The sequence below is a fragment of the Parasteatoda tepidariorum genome, chromosome 1 (genome assembly GCF_982258835.1).
Source record: "Parasteatoda tepidariorum strain Cologne lab strain chromosome 1, Ptep-v5.0, whole genome shotgun sequence".
Lineage (NCBI taxonomy): Eukaryota > Metazoa > Arthropoda > Arachnida > Araneae > Theridiidae > Parasteatoda > Parasteatoda tepidariorum.
Window position 1 is genome coordinate 103314170 of NC_141755.1, and position 20047 is coordinate 103334216.

General features: G+C 27.3%; 1 long non-coding RNA gene across 2 annotated transcripts in view; it reads left to right on the forward strand.

The window, feature by feature from the left end:
- LOC147816658 (uncharacterized) overlaps positions 1–20047 on the forward strand; it is an 80685-nt gene that overhangs the window by 45254 nt on the left and 15384 nt on the right. For both annotated transcript variants that reach the window (XR_015428644.1, XR_015428646.1), the window contains 3 exons: positions 8357–8414; positions 13995–14132; positions 15640–15696. This is a non-coding gene — a long non-coding RNA (uncharacterized LOC147816658). The remainder of the gene's footprint in view (positions 1–8356; positions 8415–13994; positions 14133–15639; positions 15697–20047) is intronic.

Here is a 20047-nt window from a genome sequence, read left to right on the forward strand (position 1 = left end):
AAGCATAAAATTAAAATAAAGCGGAAAATTTTGAACAAAGTTTAAAATATATAATTATAAAAATTAAAATATAAAAGTGTAGAGAGAAAATATAAAGTATAGTGTAAAGTTATAGTAAAGCGTAAAATCTAAAGTAGAGTATAGCAAAATGCGTTTCAAGAAAAGTGAAATATGTATAAAATAAGGTAAAAAATGAATTAAAGTCTAAAATAAGAAAAAATTGTAGAGGATATGGTTAAATAACAAGTTAAGCTCTACTTAAAGTATATAAAAATGAATGATATTAAGATTAAAGTAAAGTTAAGAGAAAAGCCTAAATTAAATGTGTGTAAAAAAGGATATTTTAATGTCATTTGAAGTAAATAAAATATTGTATGTAAATAAAATATTGTGTATAGGAAACTAAACATATCTCAAAAAAAAAAACTAAATATAGTATAAAGAAAACTAAAGCGCAAAATATAAAATAACGCATTTGGAGAGTAAAACTACATGATATGAAAAACAACGCGTAAAAGATGGTAACTTGGAAAGCAGAGTATGTAATAAAACTACTAAAGTATGTACGATAAGTACGTAACACTAAAAAGTGAAATGATGTGTAAAATTGTAATAAAAAAAATTACCTGTGTAAGCTAAAGCATAAAGTAAAATAATGTGAGAAAGTAAAATTATTGCATAAAAATGAAAACGTGTAAAACAAATATAAAATAGTAACGAGTCTTAAAGCATAAAGAAAAGTAACGCTTAAATGGTGAAGTAACACATAAGAAAAGAAAACGCGTTAAATATAGAAAAGCCTAAAGTAGAGGCGCAGAGCAACACGTAAAAATAAATGTAAGGCGTAACGAAAAGCTACCTTCATAAATCGCAAAAGTAAATAAAATTCAGGCGTAAAGAAAAAGTAAAACATTAAAAAATACGTTGTATAATTTAAGAAAAAAAACTCCTAAATGTAAAGTATAAAGAAAAAAAATTTAAAAGTAACGCGGAAAAGTAGAACTAGCGTATGTATAAAGTAAACGCATAAGATATAACGCGTGAAAGTAGTTGAAACTCGTAAGAAATGTAAATGTGTAAAAGAAAAGTTAACGATAAAGTAGCATATAAAAAAGTAAATGAGTTAAATTAACGCATAAAAAGTGATTGCATAAAAGAATAAGAGAAGTTAATCATAAAGAAATCTAACGCATAAAATATATTAACGAGTAGAAGTAACCAATCAGTAGAACTGACTCGTAAAATTTCATAAGCGTAAAATTAAGAAGACAAAGTAATTGATAAGAAAAATAAAATGCTTAAGAAATATAGCATAAAATATGCGCATAATAAAAGTAGATGCGTAAAAGTGACGTATTAAGAAAAGTATTCGCTTAGAAGTAACGAATAAAGAAATGTGTCGAGTAATAGGCATAAAAATCCTGAACACGTTCAAGTTGCCAGTAAGAAAAATAGAGAATGAAGAAAAATAACGCTTAATATACATACCCTCCAACTGCTACGGAATTTCCGTAGTTTCAGAAATCTTCTTTTCAGACGGTAGCAAAATTAATGTCCTAATATTTAAAAAAAATTAATTTTAGCGTAACTTGTCCACTATTACTTATAAAAGTGCAGGCCATATGGCTAGATTCTTAAGTTCTGATAAAAGTTTTGTAAGAGATCCATTTGCTTTAAAAATTTCTACTTTGGTTCGCTACCACTAGAAAGAATTATTTTCAAAATCCTCATAAGTTGGAGGGTATGAATATATGATAGCATGTAAAAGCAATGCGTGAAAAAAAGCAAATCGTAATATATAATAACGAAAAAAAGTAAGGTATTCATAGAAATTATGCGCAAAAGCAACAAATAACCCATAAACGAATTAAATGCGTAAAGTAACTGCATAATAAAAGTTAAGGCGTAAAAATCATCACATAAAAATCAGGCATAAGAATAGTAAAGTGTCAAATATAAAGTATAGTAGTGCGTATTTTAAGCAAACGGAAAAAGCGTAAAAACGAATGAAACGCGTAAAAAAGTAAACGCCTGAAAGTAACGCGCGAAAGAAAATCAAAGCATAAAAGATTATAAAGCGATATATATATATAATGCGAAAAAGTAAAAGTGATACGCAAGAAAAATAAACTCGTTAAACTAATACATCAGGAAAAGTATAATATAAAATAAAAAGTATGTAATAAGCATAAAAGAAACGTCCTAGAATATTTGTAATTCATAATAACAGTTATCATTTAAAGTTATTGCAAAAATAATTGTTAAAATCTCATTAATACCACATAAAGAAATATTACGCATAAAATATAAAAACGCATAAATTTAAATCGTAAAGTAAAAGTAACACATTTCAAAGTAAATGCTTAAATGTAACGTATAAAGAAAAGCAAATATAACGCGAATAAAGTAAAAACGTAAAATATAATTGCACGTAAAAATAACACATACGAAAAGTAAGTGCATAAAAGTTATGTATAAAAAAGAAGAATGAGAAAAAGAAATGTAACCCATGAAATATAATAACGCGTAAAAATAGTGTACAACCTGCTTACGTCTGAAAGTTAAAATAACGCTTGCGAAAAGTAAAATGAGAAATAACGCTTGCGATAAGTAAACGCATAAATTAAAATTATTTAAAATAAAGCATAGTAAAAGTAACGGAGAAGAAACGAAAGAAAGGCTTGTTAAAGCAAAGCGTGAAAAAGTAATGCAAAAGAAAAAAATCCACAACAAAAGGAAATCATAAAATATAAAGTAATAATTGTGCAATTTAAATCGCAGAAAAATAATGCGTGAGGAATAATAAGTAAGGAGTAACGCATAGAAACAATGAAAAATAATAAGTAAGGAGTAACACATAAAAAAGTTCAGCGATATAAAAACGTGCAAGTGTAACTCATACCTAGAACTAATGCATTAAAGAAACAAGTATAAGAAAAAGTAACACGTAAGCAAAATAAACGCGTGAAATTGCTGCATAATAAAAGTAAGTTCGTAAATGTAAGAAAGGAAAAGCAAAAAAGCAACGCACAATGGAAAGTCACTCTTAATTTACAACAACGTGGAACTCGTGTGCCACGCAAATAAAACGCATAAGAAAAGTAACGCGTGAAATATAACTACGCGTAAAAGTAACATGTGCAAAAATTCGCTCGTGAAATTAATACATAAGTAAAGTAACGCATAAGGAAACAAAATGTAATGCATAAGAACAAAAATTATCATTTAAAAGAAAGTAAAATATATGTGAATTGAGTATAAGGAGAAGCAAAGAGTAAAAATGATGCAAAAATTGGTTTAAAGTAACTTCTAAAAATATGTACCCAAAAGTAATGCATAAAAAAAAAAATTAAAGGAAGTTTTGACGAAAATAATGGAAAAAACTGTAAAGAGAATATTAACATGGGAAATAAGTAAAAAAAGTAAGGAGTAAAATATAACAACGCGTAAAAGTAAAACATGAAAAGTGACACATAAAAGTAGCTAATTAGAAAAGTACCCGCGTTTTTTCTAAAGGAAGTTTGCCGGAAAGAATGAAAACTTCAGCACAAGTGAAGTAAAACTAAGTCAAAATAAAGTGATCATGTAAATTGTGAAGAATAAGTAGGGAAAATTTACCAATAAATAGATCTAATGAACTAAAAAAATAAACGCGTAAAATATAACGCATAGAAAAGAATCACGCAAAATAAAATATAATGTGTAAAGGTGAAAATAAGTCATAAGAAAAATTAAATGTCACGAAAAGTAACGTGCAAAGATAGACAGAGTAACTCATAACACACAAAGCAAAGAAGTAAAACGAATGCACAAGAAAAATGAGTTAAAGTAACATATAAAGAAAGGTAGAGAATAAAATATCAAATAATATGTGAGTGTAAATTAAAGCAGAAAAAAAAGAATGATAGAAGTATACGGTCAAAATATCACATAAAATATAAATAAATTAAAACGAAAAAGTAACACATAAAAAGAAAAGTTATGTATAAGTAAATTTATAAATGTAACGCATAAGAAACAAAACTCACAAATTTATACAAGAAAAAGAAAAGTTAGGCGCAGAAATATAACAACGTGTAAGTGTAGCGTGTGCAAAATATAACGCGTAAAATTAATGCAAAAGTAACGCATAAAGAAAAGTAGGGTTTAAAATAATATGTGGGTATGCTGAAGCTTAAAGAAAAGTAATGCTTAAAAATGATGCAAAAAAGTTATCGCCTAAATATATCTCGTAATATACGTGGAAATGCAATGCATAAAGAAAAAACTCGTTAAGAAAATATAGGAAAGTTTGGCGGAAATAACTATTGAACAAGAAAATTATTAATAAGACATAAAAGGGCGCGTGTAAATTCCAAAAAATAACGAACTAATGCATAAACGGAACCAACCAATAAAATACACTGCTGGACAATTGCTAAGGACGGATCACAAATTGCAATGTAGCATAACATTAAGCGAGACATGAGGCCTAGTAGGATAAAATATAGTTGCCACACTGTTCAGACATTAGAATAAAGAATATTCATTGTTCTGGAAAGTACAAAAGCTATGAAACATCTGAAAGAAAAATAAATGTTCATTTGATGCTGCGTACGGAAAAAAGGAACAATGCATCTAAATGTCAGCAGGCAACTTGAAGAAAGGTGTCAGTACGGGATATGTCCACCGTGGAGTGTGATGCAACATTCTACACGTCGTATCATACTTTGCACAACATTATCCAGCAGCTGTTGAGGCAATTTATCCCATTCCTCTGTCAGTGCACGGATGAGGGTGTTCTTGTTTGTCGGAGGATAGTTTCGACCAGCAAGTTGCCTCCCCAAAGCATCCCAAACATTTTCAATGTGGTTTAGATCTGGAGAACGTGATGGCCATACGAGGCATTGAATACCCTCGCTGTCTAGACAATCCTGAACAGCGAGTGTTCGATGACATGATGCGTTGTCGTTCATAAAAACAAATTTATCACCGACAGCACCACGGAAAAGACGAACATGAGGAAGTAGACCTTCATCAATGTATCGTTGGCCCGTCATAGTCCCATTCGCAACCACATGTAGGCGCGTGTGGCCATTGATTATGATGCCGGCCCACACCATGACACTGCATGTCGGATATCGGTTCCTTTCCTGAATATTTTCTGGGCGATAACCAGTACCACTCTCGCGTCAGATCAGTTGGCGTCTACAATCCGATGACAGACTGAACCTACTCTCATCTGAGAATAGTACGCATGCCCAGTCCTGTTCAGTCCAATTGTGATGCTCACGACACCATTGCAGACGGGCAGTACGGTGCTGTCTGGTCAATGGGACACACACAACAGGTCGGCTGGCGTATAGTCCTCCTCCCCTCAAACGTCTGGCAACAGTTTTTCGGGAGATCTGCTTTCCTGTGACAGAAAGAAACTGATTTGCCACCTGATGAGCTGTGGTGCGCCTGTTCGTTTTTGCTGATAGGACGATCTATCTGTCTTCTGCAGGCGTCGTACTTCTAACACGACCTCTCCCGTGCCGCCTACTACACATTCCAGTAGTTTTAAATGATTTCCACAGCCGTGAAACAACGCTGAGAGCGATGTCGAACTCCCTGGCAACATCTGTTATTTTTCGCCCTTCTTTGATCTTTCCAATAATTCGGCCACGATTAAAATCATCTAGGTTATATCGGGAAGACATGCCGAAAATTTCAAGTTCATCAACTAAATCTTTCCTGCAAAACTTTGACTTGAAACAACAACTCTCCACACGCGTCAAAGCCTTTAAAGCTTTTATCAGCGCTATCACATGATGAGCAGACGTGGAGAAAAAAATTCGCATACGCATACCTCTTCTTACTATATCCAGCAAGTATTCTAATTTTCCACATTTTGTTTCCTTTCATTTTGTGGTTGCTATGGAAGATAGTGTTATCCGTCCTTAGCAATTGTCCAGCAGTGTATAACGTTTAAAAATATCAAGAAAAAAGATAGGTAAAGCATAAAAAAATAAATGTGTAAAAGCGTAGTAAAAAGAATAAGTGAAATGCACGTTAAAATGCGTTTAAAATGTAAACTGATAACTAAACTGAAAAATATAGTCAAATCTGAAACAAAATACGTGTAAAGTAGAACCTATTGTAAAATAAACCGCGTATTATAACGTAGATAGTAAAGAAAAATATAGTAGAAAGTAAATTATAGAGTAAATTAAATTATAGAGCGAATATGTAAAGTAAATTAAGCTTAAAATAACGCATAAAATCAGCAAAAGATTTAAATAAAAAAGTGAAATATTTTGCCGAAATAGTAATGTAAATTAGAAGATAAAGCAATACACGAGGAATAAACTACAGAGGCAAATATGGAGAATGCTTAGAACATAAAATGTAACTCAAAGTATTAAATATAAATTGAAGAGTAAAATGTATAGCATAAAGTGAAACACTAGGTATAACTTAAAACCTGAAGTATTAAGTAAAGGGTTTAAAAATTTAACGTAGAGTATAAAATAAAGATTAAAGTAAATTATCCAGTAACATCAAGTAAAGTGTGAAGTAAACTAAAGCGTAACATATAAAATTATGTATAAGGTAAAGCTTAAATTAAAAATAGAATAATGTAAAGCGAAGCGTAAAACATGGTCGTAAAGAATGAAGTATAGTTAATAAAAATAAAGCAGAAAGTTGTATGTGATGTAAAGAATTAAGTAAAACGTGAACTACAAAGTAAAGCGTAAAATTAAAGGAAAAGTATTGTAACGTAACATATAAAGTAAAATAAGAAATTTGAGAAGTAAAAAATAAGAAGTGAAGCCTAAAGTATAAAAGGATTAAGCGCAAAATAAAAAAATTACTTTATTAACCACAGAAGAAAGCTGCAAGTTGGAAGTATACTGCAAAGTATAATTAAGTAAAAGATAGTAAAAAGTAGTTTGGTAAATATAATATAGCAGAATAATGAAGTATAAAGTCAAAATATCAAGTAAACTACGCATAAAAACAATTCAAGAAAAGTAGAAAGCGAAGAATAAATTAAAGCGGAAATATATAAAGAAAAAAAGCTAATAAGATGAAACGTAACATAAAAAATGTAAACAATAAAGCTAATGCGTATAAAGTCAAGCAAAAGTCTAAAGAAAGGTGTAAAATATAATTCACAGAGTAAATTTATTTATGTGTTAAATTGTTAGCTAAGTGAAACATAGTATAAAGAATTTACTTTATACTAGATAAGTAAATTCTAGTTATCTAGTATTTAATTCTGTAATTTAAAGTATAAAGTAAATACTTACGCTAAGCTTTAAGTAACGTGTGCCATTAAAGCAGATATATATATATATATATCATCAGGTCTGCAGATAAGGTAAAATATTTTAATGTAATACTTTTTAATTATTTTAAATAGATCCTTCTCTGAAATGTTTACCTCCCTTTTTATAGGTAAAAGTAGCTAAGATAAAAATCGTCCAGAAACCGTTAAAACGTTACTAAAGTTAATAATGTTGGATGAACAATTAATACAATATAAACATATTAACTGCAATTTTTTCTAGGATTAAAATTTTTGAGTCTGCTATTAAAAATTAAGATTTAACTATCTTCATTTACGAATGAAGTGAAATTAGTTATAAATTTCTAATTTTGATTATTCATTAAAATTAAAAAGTAATTATGCATTTCTAAATTTAATGATTAAAATGCTTGATTTCTTTATAAAAATTTCTTCATAATTAACAACAAATATTTTAGACATCCTAAAACGGAAATATTTATGTTTACATGAAGTCGTTCAAATAAAGCCTTTTTTTTTCGTTTTAGTCTCCCTTTCTCAGCAAAGAATAAGCAAATCACATCCTCTGCTTACATAAGAAAGTAACAACACACCTCTTTGCTCTAATTTTAACTTTTCCTGAAGTAACCTAATTTTAGAATTTCGTTTAAATAAATAATGTAAGTTGTCAAAAAAAGAACGTAGGTGTTTTAATTCATTATATGCAATTTTGAGAAGAATATTTTTAAGGAATATTTGCTGTTTTTCTAAAAATGGCTAAAATTCTTGAACTCTGAAACACATAAAAAAAAAAATTTGACCAAATTTTTTCTTTCTCCAAAATTTTATTTAAAATTTGAAATTTTATCAAGCGCAATTTTTTCAAAATTTAAATTTTTTTCTTTTGAAAGAACAGCTTGAAATTATTATAGGAAATGACTTGCGTAAGCATTGCTCGCATCCTGCCAGCCCCTTGTCAACAAATATAAGAAAATTCAAAAACCTCATCCCCGTTATGTCCTTAAGTAATATTTGAACGGCCCCTATTATCATGTTGCAAAGATATTTATGTAATTTTAATCAATAATGTGGTATTTTTTTCAGCTTTCAAAATGTTTGGGAAACATTAATCCAACCAAGAGAAATCATAGTTTTTTTTAAGGTAAGTCATAGGATTTAATAATCTTTGTGTGTTCCTTAAATGAAAATGCATTCAAGAATTAGCCTAAACATTATATTTGTCGAAAACTCTTAACAATAAAATAATCGTTTCCATCAAAACGGTTTGACACCTTCTGATTAGGTTAAAAACCGCTTTTCTTCCGCGATACGAATTAATTGAAATGATTAATTTATCTTCTGCAAGCGTTCAAAATCTTGACTTAGACTGGCAAAAAATTGATTGAAATTTATTTAATAAATTATAGGGAACAATGTTAACTATCACGTTCGGATATAAAACGGTGTTTTCTAATAACGGAAATAAAACCATCTGGAACTGAATCCTTTGTAGCAAAAGTAAATAAATGTTTACTGAAATATCTCAAGTAAGGTGCATTATCCAGTTAAAATAGTTTATGGGTAAATCTCAAAATTTAAAAACTTAGATTTGTTGAACTTAAGGTAAACCTTGTTCATTCTTGCTATGGAAGTGTTTTACTATGGAGAATAAGTGTACTAAAAATAAAGTAAAAGAGTAAAATAAGAAGTATGAAGAGTTAAGCAAAATTAAGATATAAAGTAAAGAAAAAATTAAATTAAAAAATAAATGTCAAGTTTAAAAGTAAAGCGTAGTGTAAAAGGCGAAAAGTTAATAATAGTAGAAAGTATAGTGTAAAGTGTTAAATAATAAGTATAATATAATGTAACGCATGAAGTAATGTTAACGTCACGTGTAAAGTAAAGCGTAAAGAAATTTTAAATCAAAAAAAGGAGTGGAGCATAAAGTAAAAAGGGTATAAAGCGTGTAAAATATAGATATATATATATTATGTAAGAAATAAAATAAAGAGTGGAGTGTAAAGTAATGGATAAAGTAGAAAGTATCATGAAATTTAAAATATAATAAAAAGAATGAGTAAAGTGCGCGTCAAAATGCATTTCGAAAGTAAACTAATAACTGAAATAAAAAGTATAGTCAAATCTGAAACAAAATTCGTGTAACGTAAACCGCATATTATGAAGTAGATAGTGAAGAAAAATGTAGTAGAAAATAAATTATAGTGCAAATTAAATTATGCAGCAAACATGTATATATTAAGCTTAAATTAACGTGTAAAATGTTAGGTGTAAGGAGTAAAATATAAAATGAAAAAAAGCTAAAGCAAATAGTTAGAAGGTGAAGTAAATTGAAGCGTCAAAAATGAGGTAAAGCGTAAAACATAAAGTAAAAAATGTAAAGAATAAAAAAATAGTTAATATAAATATAGCACAAAGTTGTTAGTAAAATGAGGAATATATTATAATAGAAAGAAAAGCGTTTAGTATGCAATGAAGTTTAAAGAGAAAAATATAAAATATACTATAAATTAAAACGTTAAGTATTGTATAAGGTAAAGTGAAGTATGCAGTATATCATCAAACTTATTGTTAAGTATAAAATAAAGAGTAATATATAAAGTCAAAAGCACTGTGTAGTAAAATATAAAACAAAAAGCGAAGTATTTTATAGAATAATTTAAAGCTTAACATTTCAAATAAAACGTAAAATAAGAAATTAGCGAAGTAAAAAGGAAAAGTAAAGCATAAAATATGAAGTGAAGCATAAAGTTAAGAGTGGTAAAATGCAAAGTATAAAAAAAAATATTAAGTAAAGCGGAAAGTCAGAAGTATAGCAGAAAGTATAATCAAATGTAAAATGTAGTGAAAGGTAAAATGTGTAGTGAAGAAGATATCTAAATATATCAATAAATTATAAAGTGAAATTGTCAAGTAAACTAAGCATAAAGTAATGTTTCAAGTAAAGTATAATATTAAGTATAAACTGAGGGGTAAAATGTTTAATACAGAAAAAGCGCATGAGATAAAACGTAACGTAAAAATTGTAAACTAAAAAACTAAAGAGTATAGTAAAATATAAAATAAAAGCGTAAAAAAAGTCGCAAATAATAAAGGAAGAGCGAAAAAAAGGCGCACATTATAAAGTAATATGCATATAAAGTTAAGCAGAAAATTAAACATATTAGAGAAAAAAAAATTATGTTAAGTAAATACGTAAATTAAACTTTAAAAATACGTAAAATATAAAGTGTCAAGTTAAGAATAAAATATAAAGTAAAGGAAAAAGTGAAGCATAAGGTAAAGTAAAAAGTGTGAAACAAAGCAATTAAAAAGTTTAAAAAATATAGAGCGTAAAATAGGGTAAGGTGTGAAATACAAAGTTAAGTGTAAAACATAATGCATAAACTGAAGTATAAGGAATGTAAAGTATGAGATATAAAGTACCTAAAAAGTTTATTAATAAAAGCATAAAACGCGTAAAAAAGCAAATGCGTAAAAGATATAGTATTCCACGGATGCCCCCTGACAGGAGCGGGACGGGAAAAGCTTTGATATAGTATGCTTTAATTTACACCCTTTTTTTGAATAACTAATGCGGAAAAGTAAAAGAAAAGAAAAGTAACGCATAAAGTGTGGAGTAAAGCAAGACAGCATAATGAGCGTAAAAGCTTTAAAGTAACAAATTAGAAAACTAAACAAGAAAAAGTAACGCATAAGAAATGTAACCCGTATTTTACAATAATATAAAAAGAACGTGTATGCCGTGTAATTCATAAGAAAGGAATGCGTTGCATTTGCGCGGTACATTTTTCTTTATAAAACAAATTTTTGTTTTTAAATGCTCAAAATATAATGCTTGAGAGAAAAAATAATTCGTAAAAAAAATTAGTAAAATTAACGCGTAAGAAAATAAAACTTGTAAAAGTGTAAAGGTAGCAAATGTAAACGCAAGAATGTAACTCATAATAAGAAGTAACTCTTAATTTACAACATCGTGTAAAAGGAACTCGTAGCAACGCAAAAAAAAATGCATAAGAAAAGTAACGCGTGAAATATAAATGCGACTAAGAGTAGGGTGTGCAAAAATTAACTCGCGAAATTAATGCATAAGGAAATAAATGTAATGCATAAGAATAAAAATTTACTCACGAAGAAAATTGAAATAGAAAGTGAAATATGGGTAAATTGAGCATGAAGAGAAGTAAAGCGTATAAATGATCAAAATTGCGTAAAAGTAAAGCTTAAAAATATACACGAAAAAGTAATGCGTAAGGTAAATATTTGTCGAAAAAGTAATGCATAAGGTTTGGCGGAAATAATTTGAATAAGAAAAGAAAACTCTCAAAGGTAACTCAGTAAGAGAAGTAACGAATAAAATATAATAACGTGTAAAGAAAATCGTAAGAAAAGTGACACATAAAAGTAGCGAATTAGAAAAGTTTTACTAAATTAAGTTTGCCGAAAAGAATGAAAACTGCAGCACAAGAAAATTAAAAATAAGTCATAAAAAAGTGATCCCGTGAATTGTAAAGAATTAAGAAAAATTAACGCCTAAATACAGCTATAATGTTATAGTTTATAAAACAAAGAAAATTAATAAAATATTCCGTGCGCAAAATAAAATATGTGTAGAAGTTAAAATAACTCGTAGGAAAATTACACGGAGCGAAAAGTAACACATAAAGATAGTAACATGTAAAGCATAGTATCTTTCAAAACACTGAACGCAAAAAAAATAAATAAATAAATAAAAATGAAAGTAATTTGCTAGAAAAGTAAATGTGTTAACGAAACGCATAAAGCATTACACACAAAAGTAGAGAAAAAATTAATTAGCGTGTGAAAATTAAAACAGAAAATAAATAAAGCTTGATAAAAGTAAACGTTTTAAAGTATCACATAAAATATAAATAAACTAAAACGTAAAATTTACACATAAGAAAAATGCTAAAAAATAAATGCAAGAAAATAAAGTAAGTGCATAAATGTAAAGTATAGATAAAAGTAAGCATAATACTTAAAGTAACATGCTTAAGAAATACTTAAAGCAAAAGCAACGCATAAAAAATAAAACGCACAAAGAAAGAAAAGCAACGCTAGAAATATAACAATATGAAAGTGTAACGCGTGCGAAAATTAACGCATAAAATTAATACATAACCAAAAGACAAATATAATCATAAATATAAAAAGTAACGCATAAATAAAAGTAGGGTATAAAATAAAATGTGGGTAAACTGAAGCATACGGAAAAGTAAAGCTTTAAAATGGTGAAAAAATTCATTGCCGCCTAAATATAATGCGTAAAAATATGCATGAAACTGTAATGCACGAAAAAAAAACGCTTTAAGAAAATCTAAGAAGGTTTCGCTGAACGAATCAAAGCTACTATACAAGAAAAGTAAAAGTAACACATTAAAAAGCAATCGTGTAAAATTTAAAGAAAACTAACACATAAAATATAATGGATAAATAAATCAAGAAAAAGGAAAGGTAGGATTGATAATAAGAAAGCCTAAAAAAAAATAGGTAAAACAACCGAATTATAAAGGTAAAAGCGTAACTAGTGAATAAGAAAAGTAAATGCGAAAATGTAACGCATAAAAAAATGTTACGTGTAATTTAATATAACGTATAAAAATCGTGCAAACGTAACGCGTAAAATAAAATATTTCGCGAAGTAAAAATGTAAAAGAAAATTGATCGAGTAAATGCAACGCATAAGTAAAGTGAAGCAACAGAACAGTTAAGTGTAAAGTATAGTATAAAGAGTTTATTTTAAGCATGAGGGAAAGTAAAGCGTAAATATAGCACATAAGAAAAGTGAACGTCCGAAGAAACGGATAAAAGGCGAACGAATGAATGGAAAGTATTGCAAAATAAAAATTATAACGTAAAACAGCATTAAAGGTGCAGAATATAATAATATAAAACTTGAACGATAATGTAAAGAATTGTAACGTCACATATAAAGTAAATTGTAAAATAAGAAGTTTGAGAAATAAAAATAAAGCAGAGTGTAAAATAAGAAGTGAAGCCTAAAGTAAAAAAGGATTAAGCGCGAAGCAAAAAAATTACTTTATTAAGCACAGAATAAAGCTTAAAGTCGGAAGTATAGTCCAAATTATGATCAAATGTAAAAGATAGTAAAAAGTGGTTTGGTCAATATAATATAGCAGAATAATGAAGTATAAAGTCAAAGCGTCAAGTAAACTAAGCGCAAAAAAAAGTTTGAAGAAAGTTTGAATGTGAAGCATAAATTAAAGCGTAAATGTACAGTAAAGAAAAAAAAGCGAATAAGATGAAACGTAACGTAAAAAGCATAAACAAGAACTAAAGCGTATAGTAAAATGTAAAGTCAAGCAAAAGTATAAAGAAAGTCATAAAATATGAAGTACAGCGCAAATTTATATATGTGTTAAATTGTAAGCAGAGTGAAACATAGTATAAATTAAATTATACTGTAATTTAAAGTATAAATGAAGAAAGTAAAAATTTCTTTTTTTTAATGGTGGTATTTTCCTATTGAACTTGTTTTACAGTGTTTAATTTATTAAAACCGTTTTTACTATTATGTGTTCCTGTTCATTTTCTTCCTATCGTTTGTTTTTGAATGCTTCTTACATTTTATTTTAATTTTGAAACATTTAAATTTTCTAAGACTGCTTTCTATCTTTTGCGAAATTAATGATATTTAACAAACTATGCTATTTTTTTAATACAACATGTTTTCGTTTTTTAGGATAATTTTGCATAGCACTAGGATAGATAAGGGTCTGTTTGGATGATTCAGTCACGGTTAATTGATGTAGAACTGCCGGACTTATTTGGAAGCGGATTTATAAAATTCAAAAAATTTCTGAGATTTGAAGATTTTGCTGTAAGTAAAATATATTTGTTTCTTCTCATTTTTTCGATAACTGCACTTTTCAACACTTTATGTTAAAAATTAAATTTTAATAATATTTGCACTTAGAAACAATATATATATATGCATGCTAAGTGCAAATATTATCAACATTTATTGTTGAATGTTGAAAAGATAGCCCTTCAAAAGAAGAGGAAAAAAAACTCGGTTTTAAAGATAAATACTATATTCCAAAAAAGTTTGCAAATATTGACGTGGTCGTTTGGTTTATATTTTCGCTGGATTTTATATTGGGAAAGTGAGCAATAAATTTTAGTTTAGTATTTTTAAAATAAAGCTGTTAAAACGTGGAACTTTTTTTAAAAATTTTTTTCAAAGCAACGTGGTTCCGAAAAATATTTAACAGCTGAAAATATTAATTATATGATTGCAATATTAAAATGTTCAGTGTATTCACCACTGAACCAAGGCAGCAAATGTGGTAAAATATTTTAATTTGATAATTTTAAATAGAACCTTTTCTAAAATGTTTGGCTCCCTTATTATAGATAAAAGTAGCTGGGATGAAAGTCGTGCAGACACCATTCAAACATTTCTTAAGTTAATAATATTGGATAAGCAATTAATACAATATAAACTTCTTAACTGCAATCTTTTCTGGTTTTAAAATTTCTGAGTCTGCTATTTACCATTCAGATTTAACTCTCTTCATTTACGAATGAAAAGAAAACAATTATAAATTTCTAATTTTGATTATTCCTTGAAATTCAAAATTATGCATTTCTAAATGTAATGATTAACATGCTTGATTTCTTTATAAATCTCTTCATAATAAACAACAAATATTTTAAACATCCAACATCTTTACAAATAACTTAAAACTCCTGAAACGGAAACATTTCTATTGATATGGAATCGTTCAAATAAAGCCTGTTTTTCAGTTTTAGTCTTCCTCTCTCTCCTTGTCAGCAAGAATAAGCAAACCGCATCGTCTGCTTACGTAAGAAAGTAACAACGCACTAACTTGTTCTACTTTTTAACTTTTCTCGAAGTAATCTAATTTTAGAATTTCATTTAATTAAATAATAGTAGATAAAAAGTATAGTAAATCAAAAAATAGTAGATATTTCAATTATTTTTTTAAAATATTGAAAAGAACATTTTAAAAGAATATTTTTTTTTTTCAAATGGCTAAACTTCGTAAAATCTGAAACACATAAAAACAATTTTTGTCCAAAATTTTCCCTTCTCCAAAATTTTATTTGAAATTGTTTCAAGTGTAATTTTCTCCAAATTATAATTTTTTTCTTTTAAAAAATCAACTTGAAATTATTATGTGACTTAAATGACATACGTAAGTATTGCTTCCATCATGCCTGCCCCTCGCCAACAATTATAAGCAAATTAAAAAATCTCATCCCCACTATGACCTTAAGTAATGTTTGAACGGTTTGAGTAATGTTTATCGTGTTGCAAAAATATTTATTTAATTTTAATCAATATGTGGTATTTTTTTCAGCTTTCGAAATCTTTATGAAACATAAATCCAACCAAGAGGCGTCATAGTTTTTTAAAGGTAAGTCATATAAACACTCAAAGGATTTAATAATCACCCTATTCATGTTAATCAGCATTTATATAAATTACGCGAATTAAAAATTTATAAAAAAGCGCAAAATATATAAAATAAAAATACATTCAAGAATTAGTGTAAATATTATATTTGTCGAAAGCTCAAGCAATAAAATAATCGTTTTCGTTCATAACTGTTCGACACTTTCTAATTAGGGTAAAACAAACTCTTCCTTTAACAAAAGGTTTTTATAAGGGGTGAAAATTCTCGATACAAATAAATTGAAACGATTAATTTAAAACTTAAATTTGCTGAACTACAGGTAATCCTTGTTTATTCTGCTAAGGTCCTAAAATACGGTAAAAATAAAATTATATATTGTAAAATAAACTCAATAATGTTTTTGTTCATAAACAGTTATGTCGATTTTGCTTTGTCATAACTTCTTTTTTTACTTAAAAAAATTCAATAAGCGAATTTAAGATATAAATGTTTCATTAAATCGTTCTGATAATAAAGGGGGGTATTATCCAAATTAAAGGTGTAGTTAAGCATAAAATAAAATTTAGAAAAATTAAAATTTTGTAGAGTAATGCAATGAATATAAAGTTAAGCAAAGTGTAAAATTTAAAAAAAAAACCTATATGTTGTGTAAAGCGCAAAATATATAAAATAAAAAGTGAAATATTTAATTAAGAAATTTGAAAAGTAAAAAAAAAGCGTAAAACAAAAATTAGAATTATATTAGAGAATAAGTGTGGTACAAAGTTAAGTATCAGTTAAAGTAAAAGCGTAAAGTAAACTAAGCATAACTATTAGTGTTACGCTAAGAGAAAGATATAAAGTAAAGAAAAAATTAAATTAAAAAATAAAGTCAAGCGTAAAGTATAAAAGTTTAAAGAGTAAAGAATAGTAGAAAATATAATGTAAAGTGTTAAATAAAGAGTAAAATGTTAGCGTCGCATGTAAAGTAAAGCGTAAAGAAGTTTTGCAGCAAAAAAAGTAATGTACAGTAATATAGTAAAAAGAAATAGTAAAGTGCACGTCGAAATACTTTTCCAAAGTAAAGTAATAACTAAAGTAAACTAATTGCTAAAGTAAAAATTATAGCCAAATTTGAAACAAAATGCGTGTAAAGTCGAAAGTATTGTAAAGTAAACCTATAAAGTAGATAATAAAGAAAAATATAGTAGAAAATAAATTGTAGTTTAAATTAAATTATAAAGTGAATGTGAAGTGAATTAAGCTAATTAACGCTTAAAATCTAAAGTGGTAAGTAAAGAGTAAAATACAAAATGAAAAAAAAAGGTAAAGCAAAAAGTTAGAAGGTAAAGTAAATTACAGTGTCAAATATAAAGTAAAGCGTAAAACGTACAGTAAAAAAATGTGTACTGACAAAAGTGTAATGAATAAAAATCAGTTAATATAAATGTAGCAGAACGTTATATTTAAATAAAGTATAAATAATAACAGAAAGAAAAGTGTTTAATATGAAGACAAGCTTAAAGAAAAATAATTTAATATTGTGTTAATTTAAAAAACTAATTATTGTTTAAGGTAAAATGAAACGTGGCTTTAAACTAAGCTTTAAAAAAACATTAAATATAAAGTAAAAAGTAAAGAAAAATAAGTAGTTAAAGTTAAACAAAGTAAAGTGAAAGGTAAAAAAAAAGGTAACTAAAGCATAAAATTAAAATAAAGCGGAAAATTTTGAACAAAGTTTAAAATATATAATTATAAAAATTAAAATATAAAAGTGTAGAGAGAAAATTTAAAGTATAGTGTAAAGTTATAGTAAAGCGTAAAATCTAAAGTAGAGTATAGCAAAATGTGTTTCAAGAAAAGTGAAATATGTATAAAATAAGGTAAAAAATGAATTAAAGTCTAAAATAATAAAAAATAGTAGAGGATATGGTTAAATAACAAGTTAAGCTCTACTTAAAGTATATAAAAATGAATGATATTAAGATTAAACTAAAGTTAAGAGAAAAGCCTAAATTAAATATGTGTAAAAAAGGATATTTTAATGTCATTTGAAGTAAATAAAATATTGTGTATAGAAAACTAAACATATCTCAAGCAAAACTAAATATAGTATAAAGAAAACTAAAGCGCAAAATATAAAATAACGCATTTGGAAAGTAAAACTACATGATATGAAAAACAACGTGTAAAAGATGGTAACTTGGAAAGCAGAGTATGTAATAAAACTACTAAAGTATGTACGATAAGTACGTAACACTAAAATGTGAAATGATGTGTAAAAATGTAATAAAAAAATTACCTGTGTAATCTAAAGCATAAAGTAAAATAATGTGAGAAAGTAAAATTATTGCATAAAAATGAAAACGTGTAAAACAAATATAAAATAGTAACGAGTCTTAAAGCATAAAGAAAAGTAACGCTTAAATGGTGAAGTAACACATAAGAAAAGAAAACGCGTTAAATATAGAAAATCCTAAAGTAGAGGCGCAGAGCAACACGTAAAAATAAATGTAAGGCATAACGAAAAGCTACCTTCATAAATCGCATAAGTAAATAAAATTCAGGCGTAAAGAAAGAGTAAAACATAAAAAAATACGTTGTATAATTTAAGAAAAAAAACTTCTAAATGTAAAGTATAAAGAAAAAAAATTTAAAAGTAACGCCGAAAAGTAGAACTAGCGTATGTATAAAGTAAACGCATAAGATATAACGCGTGAAAGTAGTTGAAACTCGTAAGAAATGTAAATGTGTTAAAGAAAAGTTAACGATAAAGTAGCGTATAAAAAAGTAAATGAGTTAAAGTAACGCATAAAAAGTGATTGCATAAAAGAATAAGAGAAGTTAATCATAAAGAAATCTAACGCATAAAATATATTAACGAGTAGAAGTAACCAATAAGTGGAACTGACTCGTAAAATTTCATAAGCGTAAAATTAAGAAGACAAAGTAATTGATAAGAAAAATAAAATGCTTAAGAAATATAGCATAAAATATGCGCATAATAAAAGTAGATGCGTAAAAGTAACGTATTAAGAAAAGTATTCGCTTAGAAGTAACAAATAAAGTAATGTGTCGAGTAATAGGCATAAAAATCCTGAACACCTTCAAGTTGCCAGTAAGAAAAATAGAGAATGAAGAAAAATAACGTTTATTATACATACCCTCCATCTGCTACGGAATTTCCGTAGTTTCAGAAATCTTCTTTTCAGACGGTAGCAAAATTAATGTCTTAATATTTAAAAAAAATTAATTTTAGCGTAACTTGTCCACTATTACTTATAAAAGTGCAGGCCATATGGCTAGATTCTTAAGTTCTGATAAAAGTTTTGTAAGAGATCCATTTGCTTTAAAAATTTCTACTTTGGTTCGCTTCCACTAGAAAGAATTATTTTCAAAATCCTCATAAGTTGGAGGGTATGAATATATGATAGCATGTAAAAGCAATGCGTGAAAAAAAGCAAATCGTAATATATAATAACGAAAAAAAGTAAGGTATTCATAGAAATTATGCTCAAAAGCAACAAATAATCCATAAACGAATTAAATGCGTAAAATAACTGCATAATAAAAGTTAAGGCGTAAAAATCAGGCATAAGAATAGTAAAGTGTCAAATATAAAGTATAGTAGTGCGTATTTTAAGCAAACGGAAAAAGCGTAAAAACGAAAGAAACGCATAAAAAAGTAAACGCCTGAAAGAACCGCGCGAAAGAAAATCAAAGCATAAAAGATTATAAAGCGTAAAATATATATTAATGCGAAAAAGTAAAAGTGATACGCAAGAAAAATAAACTCGTCAAACTAATACATCAGGAAAAGTATAATATAAAATAAAAAGTATGTAAGCATAAAAGAAACGTCCTAGAATATTTGTAATTCATAATAAAAGTTATCATTTAAAGGTATTGCAAAAATAATTGTAAAAATCTGATTAATACCACATAAAGAAATATTACGCATAAAATATAAAAACGCATAAATTTAAATCGTAAAGTAAAAGTAACACATTTCAAAGTAAATGCTTAAATGTAACGTATAAAGAAAAGCAAATATAACGCGAATAAAGTAAAAACGTAAAATATAATTGCACGTAAAAATAACACATACGAAAAGTAAGTGCATAAAAGTTATGTATAAGAAAGAAGAATGAGAAAAGGAGATGTAACCCATCAACTATAATAACGCGTAAAAATAGTGTACAACCTGCTTACGTCTGAAAGTTAAAATAACGCTTGCGAAAAGTAAAATGAGAAATAACGCTTGCGATAAGTAAACGCATAAATTAAAATTATTTAAAATAAAGCAAAGTAAAAGTAACGGAGAAGAAACGAAAGAAAGGCTTGTTAAAGCAAAGCGTGAAAAAGTAATGCA